A 4,466-nucleotide genomic window follows, 5' to 3' on the forward strand; every position below is an offset into this window, starting at 1 on the left:
CCTCGCCGATTCATCTGCATGATCCCCCCCCCCCCTCCCCCCCACTATCAGATTCCCCATCAACGTTCTCTCCTGTCTCGACCACGAGTTCTGGGGCTTTGAGAGGAAGCACCTTTGTCACAGTTAAAGTCTGGGATTTGCCATTCAAATTGTGATCTGATACCTTCACAATGAACTTCCTTGTTTGCCCGATGGTATCAATCATGGCTTGAGGCACTGGAACTATGTGATCCTCTCCCACATCCTCATTGTCCTAGCATATATGTAGACATTATCAGAATACATTTCTAAAGTTTTAGTAATAATATCTTTCTAAATCTTATAAATATACAGGTTTCCAATTACCTGATAGTATCTTTCAACTAACTCAGCAGCTTTCTTTCCAGTCAACTCCTCACCAGCATCCCCAAGAACAACAAATACGGCTTGATCCTTCTGGTCATAAACAGAGAGTCTAGATAGGTACCTGTAATAGAGAGACATTAATAAACGTTCAGTCAAAGAATGTATATAACTATATATAAACCACTTACTGCGCCACACCATCAATCTCACTCTTCCCACATTTCTTACACTGAGGGTTGTAGGTCCCTTGGTCACCTTGGTATGGCACACATCGCAGCCTATATAATACCACCCAGAACCGTGCACAACATCATCAATAGTTGCTGTGCACTCAAACCAAGCAACCTGGAAACACGCTTGAAATTAAATGCGAGCATTAGATAATCTTATCAATGCATCAGAAATTGAGACTATAATACCTTAGCAGCTGCCTGATTCATATAGGAAAAGAAATTCACAAGTTTGATATGGCCTATATAATCTGCAAAGAAGACAATAAAAATCAATGTTTTATATCTTATAAACCCCAAGCAATAAAACCTAAATTCTGAGTCTGTATGAAAACACCATCCTAGGCAACACTCTAGAATCAATTAAAACATCTATGTGGATTAAAGCTGGTGAGAACTTAGTACTTACCATAAAGATCACCTCTTTGATCAGAGGCAGCCTCGAATTCTCTGTAACCATGGATCCGGAACCGATCCTCAGGGAAGTTAATGGAACTGTCCTCGAGATTATAGAGGACAGAGTTCCATGAGAAGCTAATGGTGACATCTGGTCAGCTACCCGATAAATAGGCTTGCTCTTTGATCCAAAAAACTTGTTGAGTCGGTTAGTACCACCGGCCTTCATGTGACGCAAGTAAGTCTCAATCCTTCCATTAGGGATGAAACCCTGGATAACATTTTCCTGTTACAAAAGAGAAGTAGTTAGAGAAGCTAGCCAAGATAACTTGAGTCGAAACAAAATTTACTTATACATCTAACCCACAAAAATATACTCATGATGATGCTAACAACAACTTAGTTATTAGGGTGCTGGATGTTGTTCAGATATAATAAGACATTTATAGCAAATATTTGGTTTAAACCGCTGATAAACAAACAATTGCATAAACTATAACTGCAAAAAGATATCGGTTTCTACCTCTTCATCGATGAGGATCATCTCGAGGCCAATAAGCACCTTCGTCTGAACATTCCAAGCCTCCCAAAAGTGGATCAGATGAAACCGTATCTCGCCGTCATATGGTCCGAACGTCACGTCTCTGAAGGTAATCGCCTTCCCAACGATAGCCTTGCCTTTATCGCGGGAAGAGACAGAGGCTTTGTACTTAGCGCCGATGTTGAGGCCGGCAGAAACACCGGCTATGCCGATTGACTTGCTCGGACCGGAGGAGGCCGCGGAGAGAACTTATGATTTCACGGAACTGACATCGCCGGCTTTTTCATCGCCGGAAGAGACACTGGTTTGATTGACGGGTTTGATTGGAACGGAGGGAACCGTAGCTTCACCGCTCGCTTTAACTGACTCGGAAACATCGGATAACATCATCGCGGAGGGTATAGTATAATCGTGAGGAGGGAATAAAATTTGGTGAAGATAAGAGGTGGAGTGCGAGATCTATATAGAACCTCAGATTGGGAAAGCCAAAAGGTTCCATTAATGAGATCAAATAGTGTATAGAAATGGAGAGGGGATTGATTGCTGGGGCGGGATTGATTGCTAGTAAGCCAGAACGGTGAACGCATGAAACGAAGACGAAGGAGAAGACGAAGAGAAAGGGGCCGATACTCGATTTTGGACATCGCGTGTCTGACGTGGCGGAGAGCTGTTCTCCTATTAGCCGATTTTTTAATCTGACGTGGACACCCTCTCTACTTCTCATATAACCCTTTTAGTATTAGTTAGATTCTATTTTCTTGAATAAAAGTTTAAGTGCTTTAGACGGATCAAAATTTTAGTCGTTAATACATGTCACTTCTTTCTAATACTTGATAATTAGATTTTGTTGAACATTTTAACAAAATTTTAAAAACAAGTGCTAATACAAATTTGAAAACTTGAAATCTGATGGTATAAAAACATTTTATATGAGATAATTGTTTTAATATGACTCTAAATCATTTTGTCCAAAAAAACCGACTCTAATCACTTCTAAATTTCTAATCCGAGCATGATAATATTTTAAGCATTTGGTTTCTTGTTCTTGATAAATTTTACAATTATGCTATGAATAAACAATATTTTAAAAGTTAAGGGCCTATTTTAGAAAATTGCCCCAGGGCCTATAAATCGGTTAGGCCGGCCCTGCTGAGAACAGCTGAATCTGCTGGGAAGCAGAGTGTAATGCAGTCAGCCACATGTTTGGTTGAAGCAATTATACTTGAGTGGAAAGACCGTGATCGAAGTGGGTCTACCATTGATCCAGTTATTTGTTGCATCTGGAAGCTTGTCCATTCTTAATGATTCTTGCAATCTAAGTTGGTTTATTAATAAAAGTAAACAATACTAATGGTTTTACGAATGTATTATTATCAAATAAATACAAATTATGTTTATATATAAACTTTAATATATTATATAAAAATATAAGTAAAAAATACATAAAATATAAGTAAAAATTATACAAAATATAAGTAAAAGATTATTTTTAAATGTGAAATTTCGTAATAAAATTTGATTTTAGTAAATTGTGATTGATTATAGTCAAATATTGGTCATAATATTAACAAATATTGCTATACAATTAAGTTCATAAAATTATCTTTAATAAATATTAATGGAGTTGAATTAGTTTATAAATTTATATTATATATATATATATATTTATTTATTTATTTATATATATAATATTGGAAATAATAAAATAAAAATATGTTGTCAAAAGTTTTTTAAGGCATTTAAAAGTGTTGAACCATCACTGCTATTATCGGAGAAAGAACAGTTTGGAAGAATTTCTATGGTTATTTACTGGGTAAAGTGGCTCCTTTAAGAGAATTGTTATCCCTTGCTCGGGCTAATCTGGTTTCTCATGCTGGTGAAAGATATAGGAGGTACAAGTCAGATTCACTGACATATGAGTTTTGTTATTACTCTTGGCATGTGTGAGATGACTGCTCAGTACTTTGAATACTCTATTTTCAACTCGACCCGAAGAAAACCGATGGAACTTTCTTTGTGGGCTGTGAGTTTTACTTGCATCAAAAAACGGTTTCCATGATTCTTCTTTTAGTCGTCTCTACGGGTTTTGATATTACGAAGACGACTTGGAGTCATGATCTATCTTGTGGCATCATCGGCTCTTGGGTTGGTTGAACACTTGGGTAACATCCCGAGAAAGTCTTTGCTGTTTTTGTGGCATCATGGGATGTTTGCTTCATTCTCTGGATTTCTCATCTTTGGCGAGAAATCTTGATAAATTTCAAGTAAAAATGTGATTTCTTTGTACCACTTCGAATATTTCATTTTACTTTCTTTCTTTTTGTAATTCTTATTTGTATAAGAGTATCATTGATAGGTTTCTTAACCTGGGTCTCTCAGTATTAGTTTATTAATATTTTAACATAAAACAGTTTTATAATCACCTATATATTATTTGTGAAACATTACAACTTCTTTTTGTACCCACATGTCATCACTAGGATGATTCTTAGAATTATTAGAGAAATGGGTTGGTCCATCTAATTATATAATAAGCTTTTTATTAAACTAACCATAAATTCATTATTAATGTCATTTATTATTTCCTTAAATAAAGATTACGGAATTGCCTAATGTGGGTAAAGTATATATGACAATTAATGATTTTGAATAATAAAGATCTGATTAAAAAAATGTATCTTCTATCAATTTTGTTTAATTTAAAACTATTAAATTAATTTTTTTAAAAATACAATAACCATATTATAAAAATTTATATTTTTTGTATATTTTATATTTTGAATTTTAAAAAATGACTATAAATATTACTAAAACTGTTAAAAGTCTCACATTCAAATTTTGCGATCCATGGTTTAAAATTTTTGTTATGACAAAATCCAAATGATTACAAAATCATATAAGTAAAAGTCTAATTTAATTAATCATTAAGATTTAAAATATATATGTATATATAT

The sequence above is a fragment of the Brassica oleracea genome, chromosome C6 (genome assembly GCF_000695525.1).
Source record: "Brassica oleracea var. oleracea cultivar TO1000 chromosome C6, BOL, whole genome shotgun sequence".
Lineage (NCBI taxonomy): Eukaryota > Viridiplantae > Streptophyta > Magnoliopsida > Brassicales > Brassicaceae > Brassica > Brassica oleracea.